Raw genomic sequence first — 15,170 nt, 5'->3', positions numbered from 1 at the left:
GATCAGTTTCACTAGGCCCCTACCTCCCAAGAGTAAATACTAAAGACTGACGAGAGTCACTCTCAGACAAGCCAAGTTGCAAATAAGATACTAGGGCCAGACACGCTGCTTGGAAGAAGCAGAAACCAGCCAAGCTTCCTGGAAGAGGTTTAGACCAACTGAGTCATTTGGAAAAGACATTCCCCAACTTGCTGAGCTGCCTGCAGGCTGTGCATTGTGCTCCAGGTTCCCAGTTTTTGTGAGCTGTCACCCATGCTGGGGCTGGCTTTGGTGACACAGCTGTCTTTGAGTCATTTCTGCTCCTGTAAGCAACCCCTCACACATATTCCTGTAAATAACTCCAATAAAATTCAATGGCCCACTAAGTTTAAGTTTGATGGTATACGTTATGGATTCTCTATCTGGGGTGAGTAGATGTGTATATTGGTCACACAACAAGAGTCAATAGAGAAAAGTCAAAGATAGTCCTAGAAGAAAAAGGTTGAAGTAGAGAAGAGGAAATATTTGTGAGAATAATGGGAAATAAAAATGAAAAGGCAAAAAGATCAAAGATTGAAAAAACCCATAGAAGAAAATAAAATAAAAATATTCAGATGCAAATTATATTGAAATTTTAAACACTGAAGAAAACAAAAGGTTATAAAAGCTTTCATAGAGAAACAGTAAGGCCAAAACAGAGACAAGGAATTTGGGAAAGATATCAACTACAAAGACACCAACTTGCCACTGGTGCCATAGTGACAAGACTAATTCATGTTGTAACCAAGTTCTCTCTTGATTGCATTTGAGGTCTGGTCTCAGGATGAAATTCATGCTTGAAACTGCAAACACAGTTTAAACAAAAAACAAAAAAGAAAAACCCATGGCTAGAGAGGCCATAGTGCCTACCAGAGAATTTATTGGTATTTATTTTGTAAATGGTCATGTTGTCCAACTGCTTTCTAAACATTTGTTTATATTTACAGATTTGTTCTGCTCTGAACCTTGGTCACAGGAGCTTCTAATTGCAGCATCAGTACAGAGACTCATCACCGTGCAGAAGAAGCGCAAAGGATGTCAGAGAGAGAGGGTAGAGAGGAGTGCTGTGAAATGTATATGGCCGCGGCACATGTGAACTCCGAGCAGCTGTGCTCACCTGTTAAGACCAGCATAAGAGTAATCCAGTTGAGAAATTCCAGCATAAAGGGCAGATTTACTCTGGAGACTCCGGGAGTAACTGGCAGCTATTGGGAGTGAGAGTCACTTTTTTCTGTGTTGTATTCATTGGTTGGTTCCCAGAGCCCAAGTAAATGGCCCTACACCTATATGGGTAGCATTATTTGACTCTGTGTAAAAGAAATGTCCTTGGTTTTTAACAGAGAGTATAAAGTTGGGAGGGGGATCTGATGGTGAGATTCTGAAGGGACTTGAAAGGGGAGTGAAGGGTGGCTATGATCAAGGCACATTGTATGTATACATGTGTAAATGTTAATAAACCCAAGGGGGATAACAATGATATTCAAGTTCTCAGCAACAAGTGAGGATATAAGAAGACCATGCAGATATGTTTTCACATTTGTGAAGACACAGAATTTGGTATCCAGTCAAACATTTGTTCAGATGGAAAGGCGTGTTAAAATACTCCAAAGCATGCAATCTCGAAAGCTGGACACACAACTATCTGCAGGGCATTTTCCATAAAATAAATGAGAGGATGTCACATAAAGTGACCAAATACCTTTGCAAATTTGTTGTCTTTTTTTTAAAGTTGAGAGACCAAGAAAAAGAGAACCCAAAAGCATGTCCGAAAAGGCCAAGGGTTTAAGGTCCTGATGAGTTCCCATAGTAGATAGAGGTGGAAAAACGACTTTAAAGGCCTTGTCTTACATGACTGAAAACATGGACAACTTTAAACAAGAGAATGAAAGAAGGGGGAAAACATAAGGACTGTAGAAAATGACTGTGATACTGGAATAGATGGATTAGTGTATGAATACCTACTTCAGATATAAATCAGTCTACTTGCCAAATAAAACAACCATATCTTTGCTCTGTATTACAAATATTCTAAAGTACCATATGTTCAAAAGGATATAAAGATATTTAAATGCTTAATCAGGAGAGTAGAGCTGGTCTTGGTACATAAGAGGGCTCATCTAGTTGTCAACTTGAGGAGATGTAGCATCCCCTGGGTGATGAAACTCCCAGCATGCCTGTGAGGATCATCTTGGTTATGTTGATTGAGGGGAGAGACTCAGACCTCTGTGGGCAGTAGCATTCTGGACTGCTACAGAAAGCACGGAAAGGATGCTGAGTGGCATGGAAGCATTCATGGCTCTCTGTTCCTAATGATGCATCAGTTGTACTCGTCCTATGAAGTTCCTGCTGCCTCAACTTCCCCGCCATGATGGCTGTACCATGGAACTGTAGGCCAACATAAACCCCCTCTAAGGGTCTTTATTTCATCATAGCAATGGAAAAAGAAACTAAGATATTACTAGATAGCATGAAGATTACAAACTTTATAACAAAAATAACAAGAGCAGAGAGAGAGAGAGAGAGAGCAGCTCAACAAAATTTTAGTAAATTTAATTCAATAGTTAATTTAGCACACTGAGCTTATCAAATGCTAGGGATAATTTGAATATTAGAAAAATCTATAAACATAATTTATCCAAAAAAACTAAAGATTGCCAGCAAATACGTAAAAAGGGGCTTTTTAAAAATTTTTGGCAGATGGCATTATTTCCTTTTTGTAGAAAGCTCTGTGGGCTGGAGTTATCTCTCAGTGGTTCAGAATGCTTGTTACTCTTAGAGAGGACATGGGTTCAGTTCTCAACACCCACAAAGTAGATAAGAACTGTCTAGAACTCCAGTTTCCTAGGATTCAACATCCTCTTCTGAACTCTTCAGACATCATGCAATCACATGGTGGACACACATACACACTTTCAAGCAAATTACTAATACATGTGTAATAAAAATGAAAGACATTTTTAAAATAAAAAGAAATCTACATTCAGTGTATTAAAAGTAACAATATTTGAGTAGTGTGGTTATAAAATTAACTTGAAAAATACTCTATCTTCATTGTATCTCTTCAACAAAGAACTAGAAAAATTATTTGGAAGAAAGATATGTTTTGTAGGACTATCAGAAAATATCAAATGATGAGGGGAAAGGAAGCTACCAGTCTATACGATGTGTATGGAAAATAGAAAATGTTATTGGAATTTCAAAGACAATTTTCATTTCATTCCTCTGTGAAGTTTCGTGCTTCCATTTGGGATAATTTTGTCTCAGCTTGAAGAATGTTCTGTAGTATTTCTTGAAGTGTTGTTTGAAACACAGTCTCAAAAATATTTTTAATGGAAATAGCTTTAAAGAATATTTTTTAAAAGCCACCTTTTTAATGTGTGTGTTTTCTGCTGTATCTGTGTGCATGAGTGTTTTCTCTCTTTCGTCTGTTTGGGGCTTGGTAAGCTTGTTCACTCTCTGGACTGATATTTTTGATCATTTTGAGACCTTTTGACCAGCACCAAGTCAAATATCACGTTTGCCTTATTCTTTCCTCTCTTGAATTGGAACCTTAGACTTTGTCGCTTATATATTTCTAAATTAATTCACAGGCGAGTTGTAAAGTGATTGTGCTTTTATCCATGCTTTTCTCTCATGATTTTTCTATGTATTGTTTCTTTATTATTTGTTTGTGTTTTTTTTTGGTATTTCTTTTGTCTTGACTTGGAATTCAGTATGTTGTCTTTTGGTCTATACTTCTGGGTCTGGTACAATCTTATACACTTTTAATGAGTTTTCAAATCTCTAGCTATTACAAGATTTTGATGTGTTTAAAAGAGATTTTCAGGTCTCCTATTTTGGGGGGTGAATTTTGTTTGTTTGTTTGAACCTAATAATCATATGCTTCCTACTCCTTCATTAATGCCAGAATGCAATTCACTTCTGAGGCTAACACTCCTCCTGTTTGCTTCCCCCCCCCCCATCATAGTTTGCAATTACTTATTCATTACTGTCAACAGGCTTGTTAAGTTCTGATGTAATACTGAGCATTGCACGTGTGAACTTTAGAAACTTTGGGAGATCTTAGTTTTATATAGAAAATGAAACTTGCTTCTGCCAGGCAGGTAAGTGAGCAAGGGACACTCTTGATCCTGACACAGCCTGGTTTTAGACGCCATTCGACATCGTCCCTTTCAATCCTCTTTCCTGTTGCCAAGATCCTCATCTCATAATTGTGGAGTTCCATCCCAGGCTATGGCTCACCAGAGGCCTTTCACTATGTTAGAACTTACACACTGCAGTCCTCTGGGCCTGAAACCCTTCCTGATACTGACAGCTTGGGTCAGCTCTGCTGTTAATTTTGTAGCTGAGAGTTCACGTGTGTATCTCAGGAGCTGAGCAGAGCAAAAGGAAAAACTTCAGGCAGACGTCTAGGAATCGCTTCTCTCCTCAGGATTCCCCATTTTGGGCTACCTAGTTCTTCAGAACTTCCCCCTCTACTGCTCAGCCCAGCAAGCCTGCTCAATAACCCCTTCCCTGTACTTCTGGGTACAATTTGCCTCAACTAAAGGTGGAAAAGGAAAGGCAGGAGAAAGTGGAGAGGCCACCCAGTGAGCTTCCCCAGATGTGTGCACAGTAATGCCTCAACTTCTGCCTGATTTGGCTTCTTTCCATGCTTTCAAACTGTTATCTCATAGACTTTGACCAAGTTTAACAGTTGGTTTTGATAAGGGGGATAGTCACGGCGAGAACTAGAAGTTTGTGAAACCACAAAGAAAAACAACTTGATATTATCCTGCAAAAGTGAGCGTTTATGGACTTTATAAATTCACCTCACACAACAGTGCTTCAAAGAACTACGTCTGTAGATCATGTCAATAAGCTTTTAAAAATCCACTCCATAGGAGAATTGATGAATAAGCTATTGGATAGTCTCACAAAACAACAGTTAAGTGAACTGCAAGAAGCAATATAGGTGAAGCTTCATGATACGATCTTAGTTAACAGGTGAAATCCTTAAGAGCCAATCACACATGAAGTCCTTTAGATAATGTCAAGGGAATTAATAAAACATGCTTTAAAATAAATATATACTGATAAGATAAATCTTCATAGAAAAGGCAAGGAAGAGATGAGCAATATATGATCTATAACAGCAGTTTCTTTAGGCAAAAATGGAATGATGGAACACACAGATTTATATGGTCAAAGTCCTAATTTTCACACAGAAAGATGTTTTATGAATGTTTATTAAATCAAATTAGTTAAGGAAATTAAAGGCTCCACATGCAAGAATTATAACTAACTTGGTTGTAAGTTCCTGAGAGCTATATATATGTCATTATGTATTCCCACATATTTGTATTAATGTACAAATATATTTAATGGTTATTTCAAATTGAAGACCTCAAGCACAGAGGCCCTGAAGGGGGGGTTATTTAGTAGTAGAGCTATCTGAGTCATAATTATTTGATGACATTTGCTTCATTGCCTCTGGAGGCCTGCATAGTTCCTGAAATGTGTTCTAAAGACCAAGGGCAAAATCCCTAACTTCCCTGGTCAGATACCTTAACATTTACCAGAGTCAGGCATGTGGCATCTTCTACAGTAGTAATTGACCAACCATCCTCTTCAACCTCACTATTCCTTAAGGTCTTTCACCTAAGCTTTCCAGAACACTAGGAAGTATAAGGTTGACCAGATAGCTTTTGCTATATCATTTCTTTTGGAATCAGGTCTTTGGATAATCTCTGCATTTCATCTGCAGAAACTATGAGTAGCTTTATACTATCACTACACCCTGATCATACACATTCATAACTGGCATATTAATACTTTCTCTGTCCTTTTGTATATAACATTCTGTCTACTATGATCATATTCTCATTTTATTGACATTTTACTCATTGTCAAGTCTCCGTTCACCAACTTTCACCTATTTTCTATCCCCCTTCCTGTGTGTGTGTGTGTACATGTGTGTTAATGATGTGTGTGATCTTCATATGTGTGCACACAGGCACATGTGTACTATGGTGTAAGTATGGAGATGGAAAGATGACCTCGTATGTTGTGTTGTTCCTTGCCTTCTACTTTTTTTTGACGCTAGGTCTCTTTGTCCTCTTCCCATGGTGTGTTTCAGGAATTCCTCCATCTCTTTTTCTCATCTTTCTTCAGGAACACATGGATCACAGGTGTGTGCACATCCAGCTTTCCTGTGGCTTCGCAAAATGCAAACACATCATGCTTTCATCAAAAGCACTGAGCCATCCCCCTTGTTTCTGAGTGGGATTTCTTTGACTACATGGGAAAGTGGAATAGTGGCTTGAATCTGGAATGTGCCCTACATCCTCAAGTGCTGGGGGCTTCGCTGCTAGCTGTCAAGAAGAGGTTTGTTTCCGGTTGCTCTGATTAAATCAGAGATGCATTGCTCGGTAGATTCATAAAATCTTGGCCTTATGGGAATAGTAAAAGGTGGAGCCTGTTTGGCAGGGCTAGACCCTTTAGGGCAGGCTCTGGAAAGAGCTGTCTTGTTCCTAGTTCTTCGTCGTCGTCGTCGTCGTCGTCGTCGTCGTCGTCGTCCTCCTCCTCCTCCTCCTCCTCCTCCTCCTCCTCCTCCTCCTCCTCCTCCTCCCTGTCCTGTGTGCTTCCTGGCTTTAAGAGTTAAGCAGTATGCTGCTCTACCACCCACTCCTGGCACCATGTGCTCTGTCTCAATTTCAGCTTACAACATTGGGGTAAGTGAACCAGGAACAAAACCTCTGGAACAAGACAAAATAAATCTTTGCTCCTTGAAATAGTTTTCCTTACATGTTCCTCACAGTGATGAAATACCTGACTGACACAAATGTGGAGAATTAAGCCAGGCATGAAGCTTGCAAATTTCCTCTCAGGAGCGGGCTTGCTTATGGAGGAACCTCTATGGATCAGAGGAACCAACCTAAGGCACTCTAAAACCCTGAGCTCTGCTCTAGCTTCCCAGACATGGTTTCTAGGCAGCCCAAGTACAGACAGACCTTGGGCTTTGGAATTAGACCAATGTGGATTAAATTCTTGATTTATCCTTCCCAACATATCAAATTGCTGAGAGTTAAAGTATTAGCTTCTTGGGGGAAAAAATGAGAGAACCATTTACAAGTAGTGCAGATGGTTCTGTCTGCTATGTCATTAAGTTAGTAGATGTAATTCAGCAGCCAGGAGATGACACACCAGGCCTGTTACTTACACAGAACCACACATTCAGTGACAAACCGAAAGATGTCCAAGGCACTTTTGAATATGAACATTTTCCTTATTTCTTGTAAAATTTAACCCTTGAGTGAGAGGGTACTCAAATATGCTAGCTATGTGAATGGGAAGCATTTTCTAACCTCTTTGAGCTTTGACTTCCTCAATCTTAAATACACTTGGAAAGAATGCATTATCCAAGCAATGATCTGGTATTTCCGATTGTCACAGTTCATTTTCTGTTGCTATAACAGAACATCACAGATCAGGTGGTTTACGAAGAAAAGAAGTTTAAGTATGGCCCACAAAGATTCTTTCCCATTCTGTAAACTGTTCACCCTGTTGATAGTTTCCTTTGCTGTGCCAAAGGTTTTAATTTTGTATAAGCTGTTTGTCACTTCTTAGACTATTTCCTGGGCTTAGCTTCTGTTTAAAGTCCTTGCCTATACCTGTGTCTTGAAGTGTATCCCCTATGCTTTCCTCTAGTGGTTTTATTGTATCAGATTTGAAATTAAGGTCTTTAATCTCCTTTAACTGATATGCATGCAGGGTGAGAAATACAGTTGTACTTTCATTCTTTTGAGTGAATATATCTAGATATCACAGAACCATTTATTAAATAGGCTTTTTATACCAGGGCATGTCTCTTAAACATTTATTTATGGCATGCATGTGGAGATCAAAGGACAACTTGCAAGAGTTGACTCTGTCCTAATACAATGTGGTGTTTGAGATTGGAACTTGGAGTGTAAGACATGATGGAAAGGGGTTGGGGATTTAGCTCAGTGGTAGAGCGCTTGCCTAGCAAGCACAAGGCCCTGGGTTCGGTCCCCAGCTCTGAAAAAAAATTGGGAGACCAAGACATGATGGAAAGCACCTTTACCTGACAAGAGTCTTTGGTAGCCCCAGGTGTGTTCTGATGCCTTTGTATAAAAGTAGATGGTAATAACTGTATGGGTTTGTTTCTGTGTCTGTTTTTGTGCTGGTACTTTTTGGATTTTGCCACTATGGCTTTGTAGTATAGTTTAAGACCAGATATTATAGTCCTTCTATTGAGTTCTGAGTAACAAATTATAAAAACAATCTCTTAAAGTGTGCCATGTTCTTTCTACTTAGGGTTTCATTGACTACTCATGGTCCTTGTCTTTTCACATAGATTTTGTAATTACTTTTTCCAGTCTGTGAAGAATGTCATTGAAATATTGATAGGAATTGCTTTGAGTTCAATTACTTTAGGTAGTTTGCCCATTAACACAATATTAATTCTGCCAATACAGGAGTGTGGAAAGTCTTTAAATCACTAGTGGCCTCTTCAATTTCTCTTTGCAATATCTTATAATTCTCTTTATAGAGGTCTTTCACCTCCTTATTTAGATTTGTTCACAGATATTTTAATTTTTTAGCAAGTCAATTATTGATATATAAAAAAGCTCCTGACAAATGTCAATTTTGTATCCTGAAATTTTACCGAAGCTGTTTATTAGATCTAAAAGTTTTTCTAATAAATAAAGTTATGTCATCTGCAAATGAAAAGAGATTAGCTTCTTTTCCAGTTTTAAAATTTTCTTTTATGTCTCTCATGTCATATTGATATGGCTATGACTTTGACGTTGAGAACTATATTGAATTATCATGTAGATTCTGAATGGCCATCCTTGTCCACTCAAGGTTTTCTTTCATTCAAGGGGAATGGCCCAACCTCTCCCCTTTTAGTATAAATAATGTTGGCTCTATGTTGTAATATACAGCGCTCATTATGTTGAGTTGCTTTCTGCCTACTCAAAGCTTTTCAAGACATCTCTCAGGAAGCCATGATGGACTTTTCAAAAATGTCTTTTCTGACTCTATTAAGATAATAAAGCATTTTCTGGTCTTCATCAAGTTTACTGGTTTTTATGTTGAATCGACCTTGCATCCCTGGAATGAAGTCAACATGTTGTGCTGCATGCTTTTTTTTAATGTGTTCTTAAATTTATTTGCAAGCATTTTGTCACTAGTTTTTACGTCTAGGTTCATCAGAGAAATTAGTGTGTCATTTGATTTTTGGTGCTGCCAGTTTTGGTATAAGGGCAATTTAATTCTGGATTTGCAGGGTAAATTTTGTAGTGTTGAATATATATATATTCAACATCTTTAAGTCATCAGAGAGATGCAAGTTAAAACTACTTTGAGATTTCAACCCAGTAATGACGACTGTCACCAGGAGAACAAGTGACAACAAATGCTAGTAAAGATAGGAAGGAAAAGGCTCTGTGGAAGTGAGTGCAGCCACCATGGCAGTCAGTGTGGAATTTCCTCAAAAATCAAAACCAGAACAAAACCCAACTAAAATAGGTCTAGCTTGTGAGCGATGACATCACTTGGTGGTGTGTTTGAACCAGGCTCCGTGTCCACACAGAGTACTTGCATGTACGTTTGTCACTGTTCCAGTCACAATAGCAAAGATGTTGAGGTAGCCTAGATGTCCATAATTTGAAGAGTAGGTAAAGAAAGTGTGCATCTTTTAAGTCTCCATAAAGGACAAATTTGGAATATGAAATTTGCAAGAACTGTAAAATATTATATTAATGAATGTAACTTGAACTAAAAAAAAAAAAAAACTAAACCCTACATCTTCTCTCTATAGGCAGATCCTACCTTCCACTTTTATATTATATCTATGTGTGTTTATGTGGAAGTGTGGGAGTGATGTGGACAGAGGTCACAAAACTAGAAAGAGGCCCACAAGGGAAGAAAAAGATGTCTTAAAGGAGGGGATGAGGAAGGTTATAGGAAGCAGAAAGATGGTGCAGCAGGGGGTAGATGTGGAGGGTGGCAGGTTGGGGTGGAGGAGTCAGGGAATGCAGAGGTACAAGTGGACATGTGTTACTATACTAACTGGGACTTTCAGGGACAGATTGCCTGCATCTGTAGAGGGTATCATACTCCATCACAATATGGCAAACCACAAATGCATGTAAAGCGCACTGTGAAAGCCAGCTGAACTCACTCTTAGAACAATTCACTCTGAAAGCAGGCTTGCTTCTGCTGTAATAGCATTGGTCCTTTCCTGAGGGCTCTACCTCTGTAAGCAAATCGCCTCTTAAAGGCCCATCTTTCACAACTGTTTTATTGACAATTAAAGTGTGAACTTCTGGAGGCCATATTCCAATCACTGGACTTGCCTTCTCTTTGTTTTCTTCCAGGGCAGGTGTGGGACTTACATCCTTACCCCTGCAGGATAGATGAAGGCAGGACTTGTTTGTCATCAATAAAGTACACAGCAAAGAACACAAAGGACAGGGCCTCTGTTCTAGATCAAAAGGTCACCTAACTCCTGTCCTTTGGGGGTAGAGGGTTATAGGTCTGATGCAAGGAGTATAATCATCGTGATGCCACCATGCTTTACTGCTCAAACAATAAGGAGAGGTGCCTAACCAACATTATAGTCTAAGCAGAGACATAACATGAACTTCCATGACTGGATGCTTCTAGATGATTCTGATCTACAGCTGCAAACCTCCAACCTGTGCATCCTGAAGTAGAGGCCCAGACATTCTGAAGTAGACGCAAACCAACCCTTTATGGGCTGTTGACACTCTGGCCCAGAGACTCTACTTTCTTGTGTCTCTGAGTTTTTCAAGTGTCATTAGAAGTTGAGACTAAGAAGTCAGATCAATGAACAGAATATATTTGTTGTGCCAGGCACAGAGCTGCCGCTCAGAGAGTGAAGGCTGCTCCAGCAATGTGTCTAATGCCTAGCCTCGCAGCCTTAGATCAGCCTTTGTTTTGCCTGTCTAAAATTTCTCTTTAGAAATATCTGCCCAAGTCATTCAAAGGGTTATTGTGAAGATCAAAGAGGATAATGGATGTGAAAGCACTTTGGAAACTGGAATGTTCTGTACAAATCAAAGGTTATCACGTGCATATGATACCTGCTCTTGAAGGGCTCTGGTTGGAGAGCATTCTAATAAAGATTCTGTAGCACTTAGTACCTGAACTTCTAAAACCAAAGGCTCTTGACTCGAGACTGCAACTTAATTCCTTGTTAGAGATCTTTAAATCTAACCATTCATCAAACAAGACTTTATTACATTTATTATAAGATAAAACAGTCGAATGCAGCTTATTTTCAGAAAAAAAAAGAGAAAGGAACAAAAATAAAAATCAAACTTAGGTCATTCAGTCTAATCTTCAAAACAAGCCTGTTAGATTTGGATGCCAAAACACAGACAGAATGATAGAGTACCTGAAGCTCTCTGTAAGCTGTTTCCAGAACCCCCTGAAAAGAGAGTGAAAAGAGAAAGAGAATTTACATGCGTTCAGAACCTACAGTGTGCTGGGCACTATGCCAGACTCTTTATATGCCAACTGACTCGACCCTCACAGTAACTCTTCAGGATGGCCTTATATTGTCTACCTTCCCGAGGGAGGAAACGGACATTTGTGTGGATCATCTTGGCCACGTTCACATCTGCAGCAAGTCAGCATCAAAGGCTAGGGCTAGTGACACTGCACCATGTTGTGAGTCCCTAATTCTCTTTCTCCCTTGAATCCTTTCCATAATCGTGTTACTACAAAAACAAATGAACAAACAGAAAACAAAAGCAATGCCTGCTTAGGGATTTACCTGTTGGTTCATAGCACTCTTATTCTATCAATCCCTTCTAAAACCCCATAGCAGAATGACTAAGAGTAATATCTCATTTGCAGGGGACTTAATTGTTTACCAAGTGTGTTCACAATGTGTCACTTCTTGATCTGTACCAGTCCTGTCAGGAAGGCATGTATGATAGCAAGCATCGGACAGATGTTCAGTGAAGGAAGGATTTGTTTACTGCCACATGAAGGTTTTCCATCAGGGTGGCCACAACACGACCTCTTCACATTGTTGGCTATGTCATGACAAAAACATGCTTTTGTGAGAGAGAGTGGTTATAAATCTATTTTCAAAGTCACTACTGGATCACTTCAATTTCTTTGTGGTTCCCTTCTTGTTTCTACTGGTTGAATAGTTAATACTTTTTCCCCTTGCAATGTGTCTAGTGAAAGAAAGATTTCTCACTATCTCACCAAGGATGGCTTTGAACTTCTGATCCTCCTATCCTTACCTCTTCCCCTACCTACGTTCTGGAATTACAAGCACCAGGTATGGGTACAGGACATTGTATCAAGCTTATTCAGTGTAGGGTGCTAGATTCAGAGCTGCAAGAATACTAGGCAAGCACTGTAGCAACTGAACTATCTCCTCGGCCAGAGAAAGTTCTAGATGATGTCCTTTCCTTGTTGCCTGATCCTCCTTGTGGCATAGATATTATCTTCAATCTACTGGCTGTACAACTCCTCTTAGGCAGAAATTATTTTACCATATTGAATCCCATTTTAAAAAGATAATACAGGATCACACGAACTGCAGATCCACTTGATTGGGCTCCTCTTTATAACACACCAAGAGCCAATGAAAGGATAAATGTGAGGAGCTAGATATGGTGGTACACATTTGCCATCTCAGCACTCGGGAAGCGGGGGCAGGATGGTTGTCTCAAGTTCAAGGCCATCCAAGTCCATGTTATAGTTTCCGGGACAGTCAGGGCTGCCAGGACAGCCAGGGTGAGACTGTGAGACCTTGTCTCAAACAAACAAGCCAAAACAACAACAAAAGAGAACATGTGGATTGCCGTACAGTCTTCCATTTCCATTCTCCCAATTGGTTAAGATATTATGAAATATACATGCATCTAAGTGGGCAGAGTTTACTTTATTTGTAAGATGTAAAACATGGATCGAACTTCTTGATGGATGTAAATACATATCTGAGGGTTGGGCAAACATATACACAGAGTACATGTAAATACATTGGAACTCAAGTCCTGTGGCTTGCACAAGTGTTGGATTTCCTTGTTTGATTTTGGACTGGGGTTGGAGAAAACTAAGTGAAAAGGGGCGTGGTGCCCGCTTCATTTACCTTTGCAACTCCCTGTGCATCTTCAGTCATTTAAGAAGCCACTGACCAGTCCATCTAACACTCTTAGCCTGTGAGAGTCACTTGCTGCCCCTCGAAGAGATCATGGCTGTAGTCACAGTGAGATGTTGGAGACATGGTTTTCTCTGTCAGGCTCAGCCTCTCGTGTGTAAAATGGATAGCTCTTCAGTTCTAAAGTCCTGGACTTGTTTAAGTAGGAAATTATAACTATCTCTTGGTCTGTGGTTGACTGTGTTCATCTCTTCTATATGTGGTTCTCTTTCTCTTTCCTGGAGAGTAGACTTTCCCCACCAGATCCTTCAAAGGGTTTCCTACAACAAAAATCAGAATATACGAAAACAAAACATTTTAAGATTTATTTTAGTTCTCTGCGTGTGAGTGTTCGTGTGAGCATGTGTACGTGCATGCATGTGCGTGTGTGTGCTGGTGCCCTTGCCCCCGAGTTCAGGAGAGGGTTGTTGGATCCCTTTAGAAGTAGAATCACCAGCATTTGTCAGCTACCTGACACGTGTGTCGAGATCTCTAGTCAGTTCTGCACTGGCCTGAGGATGAGCAAATCATGTCCAGCCCTGACAGTGCTTTGATCAAGCCCTTGGCATACAGTGTAACAGACCGAGTGGAGGGGAGGAGGTGACATTACCTGCCGACTGATAACCTCAGCTGGGCTGGACCCTGGAAACCCAGAATCCATGCTGATTATTCTCTGCCCCCATGACCTCCTGAGGCTGCCCAGACGCTAGCTGCACAGGCAATGGCCCCTCCGCGGCCTACATTATAAGAGTTTGTAAAGGGAGTTGGATGAGACTCAGAGTCTGTTTAAAGTTGTAATATCTCTCTGACATTGAAGAAGGAAGTTGTCCTCAGATTCATAGCAATTAAAAGCACAGAAAGCTGGGGGAGGGGAGGGTTATGCCTTTCCATATTTGTGTACAGCTCCTGAACCCTAGAAACTGCTCAGCTGGGAATAAATATTTATCTAGGATACGAGGACAAGAGTGATCCTTACAATGGCTATTAAGGTAGCAAGGACAGTGTAGTATTTCAACTATGTACCTTCCTGTGACCGGTTTCTCTGCATTTATTAACAGAAATAACCTCATGGTGATAAAGAGATGAATATACATGTTTCCTTACTACAGCAGTGCTTGAATGTGAGACTCTGGAAACAGTTCAAATGTCCATCCATAGGGTATTAGTTAAAACAGTGGTTTTCAATTTTAGAGAAATTGATATAAGGATGACATCTTTTCTTTCATGTAATAAACATCACAAAATGCTATTAAGCAGCAGTGCTAGTGCCCCACGAAAAGGAAAAAGACATAACAGGAGAGTGAAGGCAGATCTGCTACCCAGAATCTCTGGAAACTTCTGTGAGCATGCTGGCAGGAAAAAGGTTCTTTAGTGCATCAAATGGTGACACCTGTAAGAAGGCTTATAGATTAACATCATTTTATCAACCTTAATCTCTCAGTTCCTGGTTTTCCTAAATACGGAGAGAGTACTCACAAATAATCTATATTTACAACTCCTCTGTAAGCCTGAAATTACTTTGTAATAGAGATTTTAAATTTTATTTATTCCCTGATCAACAAGAGGAAAAGCATGCCTGGTACTAGAAACCAAGCCAAAACCCAGGGCTATAGTGAAGTTGCGGATCTTGGGGACGAATCTGCAATCAGTGCTTTACTGTACCAGCACAATTCCTGGCTACCTTCTGAATGCTCACCGTTATCCCTAGCTACCTTCTGAATGCTCACCATTATACCCACAGGTAAACACAGGTCTCATCCCGCAACAAGAAAACTTTTCTTGGCTGTAGTCGGAGACCATTACAGAAAACCATAATCAGTTAAGATACAGAGTTGTGGACCTGAGTCCCTAAGGATAAATCTACAAACCAACACCTGGAACCAAGGCTCAGGAAGAAGGGGTGGGAAGACTGTAAGAGCCAGAGGAACAGGGAGTTTGTGTGATGCTGTGTCTCCAG

This window comes from Rattus norvegicus, chromosome 11 (genome assembly GCF_036323735.1).
Source record: "Rattus norvegicus strain BN/NHsdMcwi chromosome 11, GRCr8, whole genome shotgun sequence".
Taxonomy (NCBI): Eukaryota; Metazoa; Chordata; class Mammalia; order Rodentia; family Muridae; genus Rattus; species Rattus norvegicus.
This window is presented reverse-complemented; position numbering follows the sequence as displayed.